The sequence below is a fragment of the Epinephelus moara genome, chromosome 14, assembly GCF_006386435.1.
Source record: "Epinephelus moara isolate mb chromosome 14, YSFRI_EMoa_1.0, whole genome shotgun sequence".
Lineage (NCBI taxonomy): Eukaryota > Metazoa > Chordata > Actinopteri > Perciformes > Serranidae > Epinephelus > Epinephelus moara.
In genome coordinates, this window is record NC_065519.1 from 21,808,331 (window position 1) to 21,827,676 (window position 19,346).

Below are 19,346 nucleotides of genomic sequence, written 5' to 3' on the forward strand. Positions count from 1 at the left end.
TTTATGGACGCCCCTGGGCTCTCTCTGGGGTCCTTCAGTTTCCCCAATACAAGAGAGTGCCACCAGCCACAGGATAATATCTCTGTGTGCTTTGAGAGGGGGAGGGAGGAGGGAAGGAGGGTAGTGGGCCAGGAGGGGTTTCGCCAATCAAGCGGGCCACACTTCCTCCCCCAGGTTCTAATTTTGTGCCACATTAAAGAGCTCGGCCTCCATTTAGGACACAGAGAGGCATTTTCATAATTTGCCGGGTCTCTCGACTAGCTCGGGGTGCCTTTTTTCCTCTCTCTCCTCCCTCTCTCTCTCACTCCGTGTCTGAATGGAAGGCCTGGGGAGGAAGAGGGGTAATTCATTCGCCTCCTTTCAACCAACCGGCTTCAGTTCTGCATAATGTTGCTGCTAGGTGTGTATTGCATCTAATATTTATCTCTTTAATAATTCTCTATTAGACCTGAATATCATTTGCCGTATAAAAGCTAACACTGCTTATTGTCAGCTACACAAAAATGGTGTCATTCACGTTTTGTTGGTACATTAAGGCTAAATCATACGCCTGCATTTAGCATTTCAAGAAGTTAAAGACTATAGTGTGTCTAATCTGTGACCATGCAGCCATACAGCTGTGATGCTCACATTGATAAAAAATGTGTGATGTCATATATGTACAGTACATAATCTAGGTTAAGGTTGTTTCATTTCCTCCTGCTGACACCATCCATTCATGTACTACAGTATGCGTAAGCATTGATTCATATGTGATTGGTCACATAATTCACAGTCTCAGGGGGCATTTCATCGCTGACAGACAAGCTAATCTAAAATCCCCCAATTTACAAATGAAAATCCCACCATCCAATTGAGCTAATAGAGGGACTTGAATGGGATAATAAGATGTGGTGTAATACTGTGTAAAAAGCCTGTAATGTTGTGTTGGTGTAAGAGCCTGTGTGACTGGATGTTTGACTGTTTGCAGTGATTACAGGGGCCTGCGGGCCTGGCGGCGGCTCCGTGGCTGGGACAGGGAGCTTCTCCCTGGGTAAGGAGATACGCCTGTCTTCCCCTTCTGCTGGAGCTACAGGGACCAGTATGTCAGGAGGGAGAGTACTCCCTGTGAGTGCTCTCTCTCTCTCTCCCTCTCTCTTTTTCACTCTGCCTCTTTCCGTCTGTCTCTCTCCCTCTCGTTCCCGGTCTCGCTGTGTCTGTACTATTGCAGTGCTTGCAGATGTGCACAAACAAGGGAGGATTAAAGCAAAACGAATCTAAACAGACAAATGGAATTAGAGTGATGGGTGTCGGTGGGCTGGTTCACAGTGATAAACATAATGATGCTCTGTATGTGTGCGTGTGTGTGTGTGAGTGTGTTCCTGTGTCTAGGGGATTATCAGTGGTTAGGTGTGTGGTGTGTATGGCTGGGTGACTGCTTCTGGGTGTCTTTGTGTGTTTGCCTATCTGTCTATGTTTTTGTAATTATGTGTGTGTATATTTACTCGGGTCTCTACTTGTGTGTGTGTGATAAATGTGTTATTCTACAATGCCTCACAAAAACAAGTCTCTGCGCCCTCTGCATGTGTGGGGATATGTTTCTCTGTGTTTTCCTGTTGGTCGAGGTCATATTTTCTTCTTGTCTTTCACAGTGCCGGTTTGTATTTGCGCACCGGAGCTGCTAGCTGAGTCTGTGTGTCTCTGCTGGACTTCACAACTCTTCACCCAATATTGATATATGCCTAGAAAGATTAGAGAAGGTTTGTGGAAAATGAAGGTCTCATAAACTAATCTTGCATAGCGCCCTTCAGTTTATGTGCTGATGTTGTGTGCAGGCTTGTTTTCTTGCAACATGGGTCTGTGTGTTTGTGTGCTGAGGAGGTCAGGAGTGTGGAGCAGCCAGCAGGGGGGCAGTGATCAACAGACTGGGGCACCCCTGCCGAGGGGCTCTGGGATTAGGGCTAAACCTTGCCCTGCCAGATGGGCACAGCACATCCCCAGCATTGCACACCAGCACCTTCTTCTGTGGAAACCAGGCGACTGGAACCACGTTGATACTCACTGGTACGCCTCAAAGCTACAATACATATGTAGTCTACCCAGTGTTATGCATTTGAAAGAAATCCTTAATTGTTTAATTTAAAGAATATCCCTTTTCCTAAGTAATTAAAGTTTAAAATTGCCGTTATATCTTATTATAGACATGGATTGGTTAACTAAACAAGACGTGTTTGTTTAGTGAACGTATCATCAATCGTCTCTTCTCAGGACCACACAGAATGGCAGCAGGAGAGAGACGACTGAGATGAGGTACTCTTCAAAGTGTCAGCTAGTGGACAGTATGGCCAGTCAGCAGGTTCAAGGGTATCGGAAATGAAACTTACAGGTTGTTTTGATGTGCTGTATTTCAGAGCCACAGGCAACACTGAAATGATAAAGTGTGTGTGTGTATGTGCAGGTGTACGTGTGTGAGGGTAGATTGGTGGCTCAGGAATCAGCAGTGTGTTGATTGCTTCCTGCTCGACTTTTATCGCACACAACTGGCTCTAAATAGTTTCCAATTCACTTCATGAATCGCAGGTTTTCTGTATTTATTTCTTAGTATATTTATGCTTACATTTATGATCTGGAAGACATTCATGTTCAGCCACACTTCATTTGATATTAGAGGCATAAACTGGGAGTTTATGGTTGTAAGAAGGTGTGATAGTCATTATGGTAACCTGTTGCCATATACTGTTTCAGGTCAGTTTCACTACAGGTTATTACTACTGTAATCTCTGTACATATGTAGAATCTGTATTGGAAGCTTTGCAGGACTAGCGTTGGTAGTCCTGCAGTATCTACAGGTCCTTAAAAATTCTTAAAATGTCTTAAATTCAATTTTATAAATATTCAGCCTTAAAATAGTCTTAAATTCAATTTTGTAAGGCCTTAACTGTCACAAGCATTTAATCTAAATTTCATTTGTCCATCTTTTAGGTTCTTTATGTCAAAATGAGTCAAACTCTTCTGCATGAAAGTCCACATTTCTGCTGTTACAAATCTTTAAACCTACCACTGAATTTTTACAGTGTACTTGCACTTACCTATTGGCAAAATTTATATTAACCTAACTCACTCTAATAACCATATTCCTATTTAAAATCTGCCTCTGCATGGAACCACATATACTCTTCCCTGTGATGAATAAAAAATCAATAAATCCAAAAATCATTCTTAAATTTGGTTAAAAATGAACTTAAAAAGGTATTTAAAAGCATAAAATTTAAGTGTGATACCTGTAGACACCCTGAGTCTGTTTGTAGTCCAAGTAGTATTGACCAGTTACATATTAGCGAGGTTTGATTGTGTGCAGGTAAACAGTGAGTGAAGAGCAAAAGAGGTGGAAAGCGTTGGCTGAAATGCAAACTTGGAACCCATCAGCCATAAGCTAATGATGATTTAGCTTCATATTGGCTATTTTTTTAATTATTTTTCTGCATTGTTATGCAGATATGTGTTTATAGAGTGTCATTACTGTGTATATAGCATCTAAACTTGCTAGTTGGACTGTAAACGATGAGTGGTCCATGGAAGAGGAAGTCCGACATGTTAGTCGTTGCCCCTAGAGGCTAAATCCCATAAATGTTGTGCTGCTTGTCATACCTAAAATAAGTGGTTTGAACTAGCCAATCAACATTTCCATCCTTAGAGTTCTCCACTCGTGCTGGCAATCCTGTTTGACAAAAGCATGTGCATGTTAAATTTAGTAGTATGCCACATCGTCAACCTGCCATACGTTTTATGATACTACCCCACCTGGATCTCTTATCCACGGGTTCCCCAGCATGACTTAGGAAACCGTCTCTGTATTAGTAGAAAGCAGATTACATGAGTAAAGTGTACAAACAAATAAAAGATTACAGGCTGTGAACATGTTTCAGTCTAATGCCCTTTCAACAAGCAGTGCTCAGCACAATGCTTTTCTCTCCCCGAGCTAAATTTGGATTTCCCCTCTGATGTGAAGGCCTGCTGGCCAGCTATGTCTTCCACCAAGAGCACAACCTCTGTAATGACAGTGTTCCACACGGCTGGCCTGTCTCCTCCGCTGGTATTAGTTAGGCTTTGGAGTTCAAGTGACTACGGGGTTTAAACACGGATTTTAAAAAAAAAGGGGGGGAAGAAAGACTCGCTGTTGTTCTTGAAAAGCTGTGTTTATCCAGGATTAGAGACACCAACATGTTAATAATTGTTTCTCACAGAACTGCAAAGAAGCACTTTCCTGTAATCCCCTAATCAGGCATTACACCTCTGAGCAAAGCCACAACGCAGGCGCGTGGTGTCTGTGACGCAGCACGCCCACACTGTGTGATACACCCGCGTCTTCCCCAACACCACACCCACTATGTGTAAAATCACCTGCTCTATTCATTGCCTTTTAAATCTACTTCCCTGTACCCATACATCCACTCTCTACCATAGATCTGTTGAGACAGAAATATTTTTGTGTGTAGTGCTGCTTTTTCACGATGCATCTGCTGTGTATATGAGAACTTAGATTCATGGCAAACATATGTTGTCATTCTAGTATATTTTGATAACACATAACAACATGTTGATGTGCACAAAGGACAAAGTTTGTCTGCTCACTCTGATGATGATATCATGACCTATTGATGGTCTCCTTCAGAATAAAAGCCCTATAAAAAAGCGAGATGTTACTCTCAGTTTGAAAGTAATTTCTGCGCCCTGCACTTATGAGGAAGTGGAATGTATCGCCTCCTCTGATGCTGCCAAGGTCACATAGTTTGCTAGTGGTTGGTCAGCATGTCAGTACAGTGGCACGGGGTCAGACGCAAGGCCACTGTACATGCTGAGATGATGACAGGTCTGAGGGAAGTCCTGGGAATGTGAGGACTCAGCCACACAGGCAGTCAACACGGGAGCTGCTGGTGGTTGACTTTAATAAGTCTATATATATTTAAGAAGATGCTGAAATCAGCAGAAGCATTGTTTTAGTTTACATGTGTTCCAGAAATATTTTCACACCATCTATAAGGAAAACATAGGACAAAGATGACATTTATTCGGAGATGTTAGTGTGTCCTTCCTGCTTCCCACAGATGCTTGTTTGTCCACATATTTGCTCGTTTAAACAATCCCCACCACATGCAGCGTTTCACTCCTTTCATTTTCACATTCAGCCTCTTCTTTTTTCGTTTTTGAATTTTTCGTGCCCATTGTTAGTGTTGAATGTTTGTTTGCTGTTCCCCCGGTCTCTGCCCCCTGTCTCCTTGCAGGGCCTGGTTGGAGAGTGCGATGAGGGGATCGGCAGGGATTAACCTGGGGAATTTAATTAGTGGAGCTGTCGTCCCTGCCCTTAACATTTCAATCTCCCTGGGCTGGCTGGCGGTGCTGGAGCTGGACCTGTGATGGCCAGCAGCTGGGGAGAGAGGAAGGGAGGGAGGGAAGGAGGGAGGGAGAGAGGTAAGGAAGCAGGGGTGATGTAGGGTGCAGAGGCAAGACACGCGTTTGACAAACAGATTAGTCTAGCACCCTGGTGGAGTGTTCCTGGTGGGGGGAGGTGATGGAGAAGGGAGAAGGATGGAGCGTAAAGACTGTTTTTTGGCCTAAACACACCTAGTAGGAACATTATTACAACTACACATCTTAACTTTTGAAAATCATAATAACCAGCTGTAGCCATGAGAGGGAGCACATCTTAATTTTCGTCACTTAAAGTGGAAGCAGAAAACTTTTTTTCACTTTTTACCCCCAACCATTTCCAAGTGGCATTACTTTGCATTTTCCTAAGAACACTACCCCAGTTTCCAAAGTTACTCCAGTTGTTCCACTGTCCGCCATTTTCACGATTGGGGACTGTAACTGCAAAGAACTTACATTAGCCATTTTCTCATATCAGTACCGAACAGTGTACGGAGAATCAGATCCAGACATTGTCCAGAGTTTCTTCTTTATACATGTTGCACACAACAGAAGATTGTCCATGTCAAAAGCTTTTTCAGCTACTGGCGTATGGGTAGAGCGTGCAGGAGGCAGGACATGACGCTGATTATACCACAGTCACATAGCTGGTTCATAATTTGGTCATAAATAACAGGGTCTCTTGCTGTTCTTTGAAATTGTCTGACAATTTCCGCTTCTGCCCTTACCAACCAGAATTCCCGAATTTTGTAATCTTTCTTGTTAGACAATTTTGATGCTGTCTTGAGTAAATGACCCTTCTTCCTCACCATTGGGTGTCTTTTTTTTTCCTTACAATTTTGGGCGTTCCACATGAAAGAAATGTCATCCACACATCCACTTGCTTGCTGTGAATTCTACAGACAATTATCTTCTCTATTCGCTAATGGGCTCAATTGGACATCACACTGACTTTATACTAGGCAGCCGGCAGGAGAAGTCCATTTAATGTCTGATCCAACTGATCTGAACATTTATATTCTCACAGCTTCTCAGGGCAATGTCTAGATGATTTCAGGTTTGCTGTGCATGTGTGAAAAGGCCCAGGTAACTGGGGATAGCTACCACGGAAAACAAAAGTGCTACCTTCTTGCTGTAGTTGTGCAATGCGACACACTTCCTGTGTTCCATAAAGCGAGCCTTTATTGTTCGGGAGATCGTACCTGGTGGCAGACAGAATTGCGCAGTGAAATTGACGCTTATAGGGAACTAATCTAAATGCTAATCATAGCATCATTAAGTAGCCATTACATTGTGCAATCAACATTTACTTCACGATGAGTTAAAACAAAACACTTGTCTAGCTCCACTTTAATTATAGCTAAAATGGAGATTTTAGTGTCATTTAAAAAAGAAAAACGATGATACTTTTTGGTATTGTGGAGGAACACTGTTTTCTGCACATTATTTTTGGATAATTCGATAGTTTTTTGGTCTTTAATTGGGCCATTTTTTAATATATTCCTTTGCAATGCACAAGACACACTTGTTAATACAAAAAAAAATTGTAGTGTACATTTTTTTTTAGTTCAAAACATTTTGTATATTTCAATCCCTTTTCTGTAGTTATCAAAACAATGTTGCTAATATTGTTTTTTGTAATAATTTTGGCCAGTATAATATTTATTTGTACATCTAACCACGCCCTGTCTTGTTGGCCCAGCGGTGGCGTTGGTGAGCATCAGAAGGGGGTAGCCGGTGTGAGCTTGGGGTAATCACTACTCAATCTGAAGCCACACTGTTGCATTGTAATCCTGATGCTAAACTCCCCATTAACCCATCTGGGACCCTACAACAGCCCACACCCCCCCCCCACCTGCTCCACAAACACACACACACACACACACATACACACACACACACTCACACTCACAGCGACTGTGGCTGTATGTTCGAAGTGTTGTCTGTCCCGTCAGCGCCTGCTAAGGGGGGTCATGTCCAGCAAATTAAAAAAGCTGCTGTAGGAATGTCGCCAAGTCCCAGAGGAGCAACCAGCACCCGTGCCTCTTCCAGCGCTGACCCACTGGTCACTGGTGAATCCCCTGTTTGTATTCCACACACACGCCCGGCTCCGGGGAGCGGTCCCAGAAGCCCCCTGTGGGACTGCTGATAATTTAAGTCAAACATTATGTCCCCGCTTGTTTGACACCCATTTAAAGCTTTTCAATCACATGTGTTTGCTACAGTCCATTGCCTAGCCTTGGAGTGCTATCCATGTCACACCCTTTCAAAGACCTAATCAATTTTGTTTGATCAAGTTCCTCGTGTCAAAACAATTGATTTTCTTTAGGAATCCAATTGGAGGGCTGATAATTCAGAATAGGTTAGATGTCCTTTTGTTTTTTTAACCAGATATATTTTTATAACAGCGAAGCCAACAGGGTTTATAAGCTCGACTCCCCTCCCCCAGTGCGCCTCCCCCAACTTCCCAGCATGCCCCTCCTGGTGCATGGCTGGCCAGTGTCAGTGTGCCACTAATTAAGGACTCTTAAAGAGCTATGAAGCACACCCATTAATGAACTGTAGCATCCTTACTGTCCGTGAGTGAGAGGAGAGGGGAGGGAGGGCTGATGCAGTTTGAAGGTCTGCTGGTCTGTGGCTTGCTGTTCAGTTGGTGTCCAGAAGGTCAGGGAGGAACCACTGAGATGAAAAATAAAGTTTGCAAATTAATATTTTTCTGTTGACTGTTATATACATGTTGGGTAATTGTAGTTTTTTGACAAGAAGTTTTTTAATTATTTGACTTCAGTTTTATTCATTATTAACCAGCTTTTCATTCTGTAGCGTTAATGTCTAACAGACAGCTTATTCTTGGCTCATTCTGACATGTGTTTATATTTTCTTGTTTTTATAATTTCCCAGCAATTATTGTTTTTTATGACTGGTCAGAAGTTGCTCTGCCCCGTTATTCCCCACCCCATACAGAAAAGAAAACCTCCTCCAACTGTCCCCCCTCCCTGCCACTTGTTTATTCCATTTTCATGGAAATGCATAACAAAACAAATGGCCGTGTTTGTCTTTATGAAAGTAGGCCAAACAACCGCTGACAAACAAGAGGGGGAGTTGTAGGTCAGGGCGCCACAAGCCATGTGTAACCGTGCCTGACGAGAGAGCATGACACGATGTAGTGAGCCACAATAGACACAATAACACACAAACACCCCTGCCAGGATGATGTAACATTGTCTAGACTAAACAAAAACACACGCATGAATTAATGAGTTTTCAGAGCGGGTGTGCAGAGAGTGGACGAAATAATAGGAACACCACATTAGAGAAGAATTATAAATACAGCTATTAGGATGATTCTAACTAAACTGCCTGCTGATGATATGTGACGCTTGTGAAGAGGTCTTATAATCATCAGTTTTTAATAAAGATTTTGAAGCAAGTCAGGCATCTAACAGAGACCCACAGAGGTCAGTTAGGATTGATTGAAACGCTGCTCTTCACTGGAGTTCATAAATCACACAGCAGCACATGATGGGAGCAGCTCATCATTGCTTGTTAGAACTGATCAATTGTATTGATCTGAGAAGCAAGTAAGCAAGGATTGTTACAAGTGCAGACTGAGACCAAATGTAGTTAAAATTTCAGAGCACATTAATTATATAGTAGTAACAGGAAAGTATTCTAAGTATTATATTATTAGTATTCTAATAAGTATTCTTTAACTTCCATTACAGAGGCCACTATAAAATAAAGTTCATGTTTTGACCTGCTTTCAAAAATCATAAATATTTGACTACAGATTTGGATCAGCTTGTAGAATGTTGTGCAGGGACTTTTGGTCAGGTTTCCGCAGATCCTTAAAAAGTCTTAAAAGGCATTGAATTCATTAATCTAAAAATAAGGCCTTAACTGGTGATAAAATGTCTTAAACCAATCTTTCAAAAGTCTTAAAAATGCTAAGATGTGGGAAGTAGAATTTTATGAATACTTTCTCTGAAATTGCATTGTAAAATCTCAAAATATTTGGTAACATTTACCATTTTAAAAATAGTTTTCAGGATGCCTCTTGCATTAATGTCACACAGATCAGGGTAGCAGAACCATCTCAGTGGGGATGCTCAGAGCAGAAGATCCACTGTCTGCTAGCTAACTGTCACTGCACTCTGGATGACATGAAGAAGTGCAAATGCAATGAGAGCTGGCTATTTAACCAAGATTCTGCGACATGGCTGAAAGCAATACAAGACAATGCACATGAGGTTTGGTGTATTTTATGCAAAAAGTTTTTCAAACTAGTATTAAGGAATCCTACATGTAGAATGAGAAACACAAAACCATCAAGTCATATTTTATGTTACAATAAACATTTGGGCAAAATTTACCCCTAACCCTAAGTAAGTGATGTTGGTTCATGTTTTCTTTTTTTTTTATGTTTTGGTTATTGTTAAATTTGTCTGAAATTGCATTCAGAGTGGCATTAAAAAGTCTTAAATCTTACTTCCCTTAAGCTGTAGGAACCCTGCTTAGTGCTTTTATTTGTACTCTGACACATTATAATTACAAAGTGCACCCCTGTTCACCCTAAGGGTCAGCCAGTATATTGTGTGTGTATTTTTTCTTGCATGTTAAAATCATACATTATGAAGCACAAGTTTGTAAGTGCTTCAGTATGAATTTCATTAGCAGCAGAAGTTGACCTGTTATTAGCGAGACCACAATGTATTCAAGTGTGGACCTCATTTAATTATAATAGATGCAACTGTTTTTAAGTGCCCCCCTCCTTCGCCTCGCTCTCGCCCACACACAAAAATGCACACACTCGTCATATTCTTTGTCCCCTGCCCCCTCGTCTGGCATAAGACCTCAGGTTAGACACACGCACACACACACTCAACAGATGCCCCCTGACGCTCACTCACATAAAGCGGGCACGTGATCGACGGGCCCCGAGTCCACGGGCCTGCCAGCCTCATGGCATTGTGTTCCCCTTGGGCAGGCAGCCGGCCTCCCTAAATACCCTTTTGTCTTGGGTGGGATAACAAAGCAGTGGCCAAGCCGCTGGTGTGGCACGCGCACAGCCACTCATCCCCCTGGTCTGTGACCTAAACAGGTGGATAGGAGGGAAGGCCTGGTTGTGGCGGGTGGACGAAGAGGGGGGACGAGGAGCGGGGAGGGAGGGGAGGGGGAGAGAAGAGGCTGCATCTGTCCCCACTCTCAACGACTCCCTGGGTCAGCCACTGCCCCATATGCTCTCAGGAGAGAGGGAGGCACGCATGCAGACCCAGACTAACAGGTGGAGGGGGGAAAGGGGGGATTACCGGAGGTAAAATTGATCATAGAGGGATTTTGAAACTGTCAAATTAGCTGTATGAGAAGAAAGAGAGAGATTTGGCCGTCCCCGGAAGATTTCACTTAGAGGAGATTCTTAACCCTTAAGCCACATTAAATGTTTGGCCTGCATTATGACAAGCACTTTTTGTCTCTGCCTGACGGCCATATTGGCTCTCAGGCCCTAGAGCGTTGTCTCTTCAACAGGCAACTGTTGCTGTGTTTGTGCAGCCGGCTCTGTTTTCAATCCAGAAACTCTTTTGTACTATGAAATGTGAAGCTTTTTTTTAACAGCCTCACATTAAGTTGTGTTTTATGCACGTCCTCCCTTAGTTGTATCTCTTCAGTGTGTGTTAGGGCATTTGTGAGTAGATCAGTGGTAACTAGGTCAGCTGGTCACCAACATTGTTAGGTGTTGATACTTGGTAAAAATTTATCTTGTGACACCAGGTGACCAAAAATAAATGTCAGGACATCGTCTAATAACACCAATTTGACATGTTGTGAAGTAACCAAAATCCAGCGTCTTCCAAATGTCTCATGCCAACGTCATCTTGATGTAGAATAACGACATTTAAGGTCTCCAAGGTGGAGAACAAATCCAACGTGTGCAAAATGTCATAATGTTGACGTCCACATCATGTGAAATTCTAATGTCAGTAAAACATTGTCAACCTGATTTTCATTCCGACCAAAATGTAACATCCGTGCAATGTAAGAGTCCAACGTCTTTCTGACATCATATTGACGTCCGGTGCCAGCTGCAAACACTTACAGATGGTAGTAGAGAAACAATTGCTGCTCTACAGACAAATAATTCAAACCACACTAGAGCTAGATTTACAGAGATTTGTAATTTTGCCTTTAACCTGTATTAGACTACCGACACATGTTCAGTTGTGAGCAGCATGTATTGGGAAGCATACAGTGTGTGGGGCACAGAAACATAATAGACCTTTTTCACAGCAGACATTTTGACTCTTCATGACACTAAAAGCACAAATGAAACGAATCTGACAATGGCACAGTGCTATCACGTGTCCCAGTGAGCCATGCCAGTGACACCTTGGAACTATCTCACCTAAATGGAAAGTGTTTTTTTTAATGGTATCAGTTACACCTGTTCTTTTATTGCAATGAGCCAAAATGTCTGTTGTGATAAAGGTCTATTGCGTCTGATGCTGGCGATGGTAGCGATGGGTTGCAGGTGTAAACACAGGAGCTTGTGGTGCACACTGTGTATAATAAATCATTTAAGGCAGGCATGTCCAGAGTCTGGCCCCGGGGCCTATTGTGGCCCGCGGATTGTCTTTTGAAATATACTAGATGTGGCCTGCCATACAATATTGGTTAATCAAGCTACATCACTTTGCATTTTTCCATTCACTACACGATGGCAGGACTAGCATCCAGTTTGTAGACAGGCAACAAGTAGGTACTATGCATGCATAACGAATCTGTCTTCATGAACAGATGGTAAACAAACAAAGAAAGGACCGTAAAGTCGACAGTGATGGCCACCGCTTTCAGAGGTGGTGAAAAATTTGAATACTTTTTCAGTGGAAAATGAAACCGTTGCATTTGTCTCATTTGTGTTGGATTTTTTTAATAACCCATATGATGTGAGAAGCAGCTGCACATTATCTAACCTGGCCCCCATTCAGAAAAGTTTTGACACCCTTGATCAAAGGGATACTTTGCTGATTTTCAACCAGGTTTGTATAATAAAAAAGTGGCTAGTATGTGTAAATGAAATGCGGTAACTTTCCTCCATCTTACCAGCAACCATGCTTATCTCTCAGCTTGGATTTTTGCTGGCTCTAGGGCTTGAAGTGCTTATCAAATATGCACCAAGATTCTGTCACTGCGTTGCTGATTTTTTGCCTAAAATGTTTTCAGAAACATATTTTAGTGTACTGTTTAGCTGTAATTCAAGATCGTTTGTCACCAGCCAGCTGCCATTTTGTTTTCCGGCTAAGCTTGCATTACCTCACTCATCAACGCGAGCATTTATTGGTCCAGTGCAGTGCAGTGCATTCTGGTAGTTGTAGGTTTTCTGCATCTTGAGCAAAAGCAAATACCACCGCCTTTTTCGCCGTTTTCTCTAATGTAGCACCAATTTCAAAAGTATTCACATAAAGACTGCCTGGTCTCATGAAAAGACGATCTTTCCAGTAGTGAAATATTTCTTTAATAATCAAGATCCATGAAGTGTAGTGGTAAGAAGTAGTGTGCATACTGAAAGTGGTAATAGTCGTTTTTTTCACAGCGAGACTGGTTCTTCATAACAGGATGTGCACGGGTGTAATTAGTAACATTAACAAAGGGTCAGTTCAATGCCTGGACCCTGCAGCCATCATTATATTTATGCTTTTCCTGCTATTACATGTAAAAATGTCCATTCCTCTCCATCTGTCCCTGATCCATACTGCAGGCATATTCACACTGGGGTTTAAGTTCAGTATTTACATTGTGCGTTCACACTAGAAAAGTGACTACCTGTATTCAGTGTTGTCAATATACGTGCTAAGTTGGCTTGATTTTTGAGTTTAGAGTTGTTTCTGTGCTGCTGGTGCAAAAGTGTCTCAGTTTTGTGGCTGCCGTGTTCTTTGAAGTTGAACTATGTTTCGAACTTATACGACAGAGACGCCTGCTTTCATGTATTCAAGGCACGTTGGATGAAGGCATACACTTGCAGGCCGTGAATTCAAAAGGCTTAGCTTCTGTGCGATGACACCCTGAAACAGTTCATTGATGTATAACACTCAATGAAATATTGAAATAAGCAAAGAAGAGATTCCGCCTTTGGGCTGATTTGCCTTTCCTCCCTCTCTGCACTGCAGTCGAACTAACTGTCCATCTAGGGGGGGCTCTAATCTGTTTGATGCAGCTAATTAATTTTTGGTTCCTCCTATAGGCCCACTGTCTCACAAGAGAATAGTGTTTGCAGGAGATTAAGAGATAGAGTGTTTGTTAGAAAGGTGTAAATTATCAGTGAGGCCTCATCACGTTCACCTGTGTTAATTGTTATAATGAGGAGTCTCGTGGGCGCAGCGGCCTGGTGAGGAGGAGAGAAGTGGGTCTTTCACAGGTAACTACAGTATCATGTGGCTCTGCAGAGACATTGGGACCCCGTGTACTTATATAGTGTGAACATGCTAAAGAAAAATTAAACATTGTTGTGGCAGGTAACAGTGAATTACGCAGTGAAATCTTTGCTTTTATGAATTAACTCATTGACGCTACTGAATTCACGGGGCCAGGGATTAATGTGAAATGAGTAAATTGTATTATTGCACTTACTTCTCCTCTTTTGAGATGCACTGTAGCTGTTTTTGATATACCGTGTAGCCCGTGGTGAGAACACTGGCAGAATGGAGAGAAATTGGCTCCGTTCACCATGAAGTCATTAAATTTGTAAGCTATTTGTGATCAAAAGGTGTGTTTGAGGCCATTAACTATGGAGTTTGATCATGGCTTACATGCAATGTCAAATGTCAGTTGTTCCTGCTATTTCCCCCCAATTTAAGTTGAAAGTACGTGTTAAGCCAGAGGAGAATATCAAAAGCTTACTATGTAAATGTTGTTAAATACCACGACTGAAGTTTATTATATACTGTATTGTTTCTGACTCATATTTGATGCCCAGAATCCTCACTTTGCTTCGACTCTGTGGGTTTTCAAGTGGGATTACAGTGGGATATGTCCGTCAGTGCTTTGGCTCGGACCACACGCCCTGATTGTGTACATTTTATGGGCTAAACCATGCAGAAATATTTTGAATGTGGGCGTTTATTCTTGACCTTGGAAACAGCAGCTTCAAAAAATACATATCTGTACATAAGGTCCAGCTTACTTGTTGCTTCCGGAGCTTTCAGCCACGACTTGTGACCTCCTGTCCAACTGACTTTGGGGGGAACTGGCATCTTCATGACGTCTTCCTGAGATGTGGTTGAAAATTTTAAAATTGCTTTTTTGTACTGTCAGGAATAGTTGCTTTCCCCACATATTGTCATTGCAGAAATAACCTTTTTTGTTTTTAAAGGTTGAGGGAATTGATTCGTCTTTAACCACTGCATTGCATATGGCAGAAGTGTTTTCTCATATTGCAGCTTCACATGCCACAATAGGAGCTGTTCTTTGCTTTGAAGCTTAACGTGGTTCCGTTTAATACTGAGTGGCCGAATTGTCTGTTTGAACTCTATAGGCCTCGAGCATTATTAATGACCATTAGTCATCAGTTAGGGGCGATTATACTTGTAATATTTCAGCACTTTACTCTTTACTACCCCGCTGTGTGTGGGACGTCGCCATTAGGATGAGGCATAATCCACTATGAAAATATTTCCATTTGTCTCGTAAGGAGATTTTTATTAATGGTCAGCGAATATTTAATCCAAGGAGTTTGAAAGACCTGCGAGCTTAGCGTGCATTACCACTAAATTTCAACATTTTAATATGTTGGTTCCGTCACCAAGAACAATGTGGTCATCCAACATAAATATACAGACTATATCTGTAACTTTGTTTTAACATTTGTGAACAAATAAGTTGATTTATTCTGAAAATCAAGAGTAAATCATTCAGCAAAAATGTCCTTCATTGCTAACTAGGTGAGCTTTAACTAACTAGGTATTAACTCGACCCCATAAGCATAGTAATAATGTGTTTTTTAACATATGCTGAGATCTGGTAATCTTCTTATGGGTTTGATTTTTTTTTCCTGCGCTCCTGAATAGCTTAACAAAATATGCCTCAGTAATGGATGGTTGTATCCTCATCCATCGCCCTCCTCCCTCCTACTATAACTTGAAATAGGCCATCAAGTGGCTAATGAACTGATAAGCCCTCTGTGTCCTGTGGGGCTTATGAACATCATAAGCCAAATGTTTAGGCATATTTGGTGAGACCGTTTTTTGAAAGAGCACTTATGTGGGCAAAGGACCCTGCTGGAAAAAAAAAATAGCCCCTACAGCTGCAACAGTGTGAGAGTAAATGGCTGCAGGTTATGGAAGGAAACAGTGAAATATTTAGAGTATTTTTGATTTATCTCATGTAGAAAGAATGTGTGGCCCTTTGCTTCATCAGACCTCCAGCTAGTCAAGCTGCTAGTATCATTATCAGTTTTGGATCTCTGTAAATCCACGGATTTGTGTGAGCAGTCTGAGAAATTAAAATAACATGCTTTTTACTGCGCTTACTTCAAATCTCTTTAGACTTCATTTTTTAAAACATCTAAATCTGTTATTATGTAGGCTATACAAAACCCTTTTAATTTAATCTTTGACAAGATTATCAAATTCATTGATGATGTCACAAACTTAAATAATTTCAGAAAATGTCGACTAAGCCTGGATAAGCACTTTCAAGGGGATACTGCTGGATTAGCTTAAAAAATATTATTTATTTTTGTTTTTTTTATATATATTAGTTGTTGGCACATTTTCCCACATCATTATGTTATTGCTTTAATTTTTATTTCCATTACAACGTCTAGCAAGAAATACACATGCACATCATGCACCCTACCATGCAGGCTATCAAACAAGTTGGAAGATCTAAAAGCAGTGTGTTAATTTGAGTCTAAACGACTGTGATTTTTTTTTTTTTTTTAATTTAGAGCCATAAATTAATTTGTATAATTTTAATAAACTGCTTCACATTTCTGCAGTTTTTATAATCTCTTTATCTCTTTTATTTTCAATAATAAATTATAAATAAATTGGTTGTTTTTTGCCTTTCCATCTCCAATACTTACACTTTATATCCACTGAAAATTCCAGCAAAATTAAATCGTAGTTTGACTTGGATTCCTTGGTTTAAGGGGAAAACACCTGCAGATTTTTGCAGGAAAAACCTTGACAGAGTGCTGCTGTCATGATCACCCCATTTTGACTATGATAGCCTGGTTGATTCCTTTTGATATATTATAAATAAGATCGCATGTTCAACCTGCTCTCATATCATTTTCACAACTGATGATCAGACCACATACTCGGTGCATAATCCCCCCGTCCCCCTCCTGCAGGCGCTGCGGCCTTTAACCACCAACTTCTGAACAGGCCGAGCGGAGGATGACTCGTGTTTGTGACCGACCGGACAGCATCCAGGCCGGGGGGACGAGGGGACAAGGGGCGCTGTGCAGCCCGCTGTTAGACAGAAAACCAAGAGGGATTAATGCAGCGTCTGTTGGTCCCATATGCTCCTTAGCGCTGCTTTGGTCTTGATTAAAACTCATTGTATGTATGAAGCATTGTGGAGGCCGGATGTCTAATCCTCCTCATGACTTGTGCACTTTGAAGGCTCCAAGGTTACAATAACAAGCGGGGTGCAGCCTTTGTGTTGCAGCTAATATTGGATGTATCGGTGCAGGCATTGATTAGGGCCAAGAGTGCAGTGTTGAGCGTGGAAATTTGAAGTGGCACGGACTGTGAATCTTTGTGTTACATGTGTAAGGGCCTTACGTATATCCTTTAATAGTGACTTGAACTTTACGCATGATTGTGGAATGTTTTTTCTTCTTTTGGTGCAACTTTTCTCTTGAGTCTTCACTTGATGCATCTCTAGCCCTTAGAAACAGGGGTTTTTCTCTGCAGCTGACATTTAAAAGTGACCCCGCAGCCTGCAACACTTTTTTTGTCTCTTTTGCTCGAGCAGTCTGGATGGAGGAGTTGTTGACACTGAGAGGAGACGCGTCTCATGAATATTCAGGCTTCTGTCAGCCCAGCCCTATTGTTTCCAAGTTCAATTGTTGCATTGTTTTCTCGCCATAACGATGCATATGCATGCTGCTATACTTGGCGTTGTTTATTGTGGCGATGTTATAATCGATTATGGAATATTATAACGCCTAAAATCAGCCTGTGTGATAAATTAAAAAAAGAACATAGGCACCAGCAGGACACATTATAAACAGCTATTTCTGCTTCACCCTTGAATAAGTTATGGATACGGGCTATTGTGTAATTAAGTCTTTCAAAAGTACAACACACACACACACACACACAGAGACGCACACACACACCTATTTTTCTGTCCACGCAGGAGTGGAATCAAAGTAGCTCTTCTCTCTTTAACGCTTCGATTATTTCAAGCAACGCTTTTAATTAGTGTGCTCCTTTAGCGGAGACTCCAATGAAAGAGAGATTATTGGCAATGTCAAGGATGCTAATTGAATGTTGGACTTCTAACAATTAGCCCACTGCAGAGCCATGTCGACTCATTACAGATCCCATAGCCGCTCTGACTTTATTGTCTCCTGTCGTCAAGCTGACAGTAACGTTGGACTGAAGAGTTGGAGCCATAAGAAAAGTAAATACAAACAAACCCTCTTCTTTTTAAAATAAGCATCCTTAACCTTCTGACTCCTCAGATTTATTTGGAGCAGCTGCAACCTCTCTGGAGTGGAGTTGGAGAACAACTTATTTACCGTCACGAGCAGTGTGCAAATAAATCCATTCACCTTGTGCAGCATATAGGTGAAAAAGTTATAATCCTGTATGAAGCATTTCAGAGTTATCTGCACACTTTAGAGCCCCTATAATAATTTTACAGGAATATTATGGCGAGTTTTTTTCTTGAGTTCGGGTTCAAAAGCGCACAGTGTTGCTTTAAGCAGTAACTTTGGAGGTTTCAGTGCCGAGTTTCTGCAGGTTTATCCTTTGGATGACTTTTTAAAATGCACGACCCAGCTTCATATTTGCAGAAATGATCACCTATACTGCCAACTACCTAAAAATCATCAGCAAAAAGAATATCTGAAGTGATTTTTAGTTCATTTTTGTACTTTGTTGCTGTAATATCCCTCAGGATTTAAAGCTTCTCCTTCCGAGGCCTACACAAGATGTAATTAAAGCAAAGTGATGCAGCTTCCTGATAGATTAATGACATGTTTACGTTTTTCCTTGTTAGATGAAATATTCGGCTTCATATTAGAGCGCACATTTGGGGATCAGGCATGTAAACCCATGCGGTGGGCTTTGAATGGGACCACTGCTGCCCCTGCGCCCCAGAGAAACCCCCGCCGGCAAAATATTGGGATTAACATCTCTTGGAGGCCGGGATTAAACACTGCTTTCTCTAACCGCACACTCTCTTTGCTGAGAATTGAACCACCGGAAACTAGGAAGGGAAAAACAAATTAATTTTTTTGTTTGTCTAATTCGATTATTTTTCGTTAACAGACCTGTAGCAGATTTTTGGATACGTCTTCCCATATTACTGTGTTCTTATACAATACAATAGGTACAAGCAATGTGATTAAAATCCATATTATGTTAATACTGATAATATCACATATGCTGGAGTAACTAATTATGCATTAGGAAGTATGGGAAGGTGTTGGCCAAATTAATGTATGCGTAAAACTGCCGTCCATTTTTAAAATGCACTTGTTCTCAGTGGATTTTTTATTTTTATTTACCCCAAATATTAAGTCAATTTTTTTAAGATGCACCTATCTAAAGTTAAAATTAAAAAGTAGCCTAATCAATATACGTTGTGTCGGTTAAATCACTATTGTTTTAGTTGGTAAAATGTCAAATGTGTCTATGATTTTTCTCCCATTATTAAATTTTAATTTTAGTGTTTAAGAATATTTCTGTAGTGGAAAATGATGCACC

The 19,346-nt window shown here is 41.3% G+C and overlaps 1 long non-coding RNA gene across 1 annotated transcript in view; it reads left to right on the forward strand.

Annotated features, from left to right (window-relative positions):
- The first annotated feature begins 44 nt into the window (after window positions 1-44).
- LOC126401367 (uncharacterized) overlaps window positions 45-19,346 on the forward strand; it is a 20,477-nt gene continuing 1,175 nt past the window's right edge. The window contains exons 1-5 of the long non-coding RNA XR_007571065.1: window positions 45-400; window positions 971-1,033; window positions 1,632-1,739; window positions 1,861-2,043; window positions 2,248-2,289. This is a non-coding gene — a long non-coding RNA (uncharacterized LOC126401367). The remainder of the gene's footprint in view (window positions 401-970; window positions 1,034-1,631; window positions 1,740-1,860; window positions 2,044-2,247; window positions 2,290-19,346) is intronic.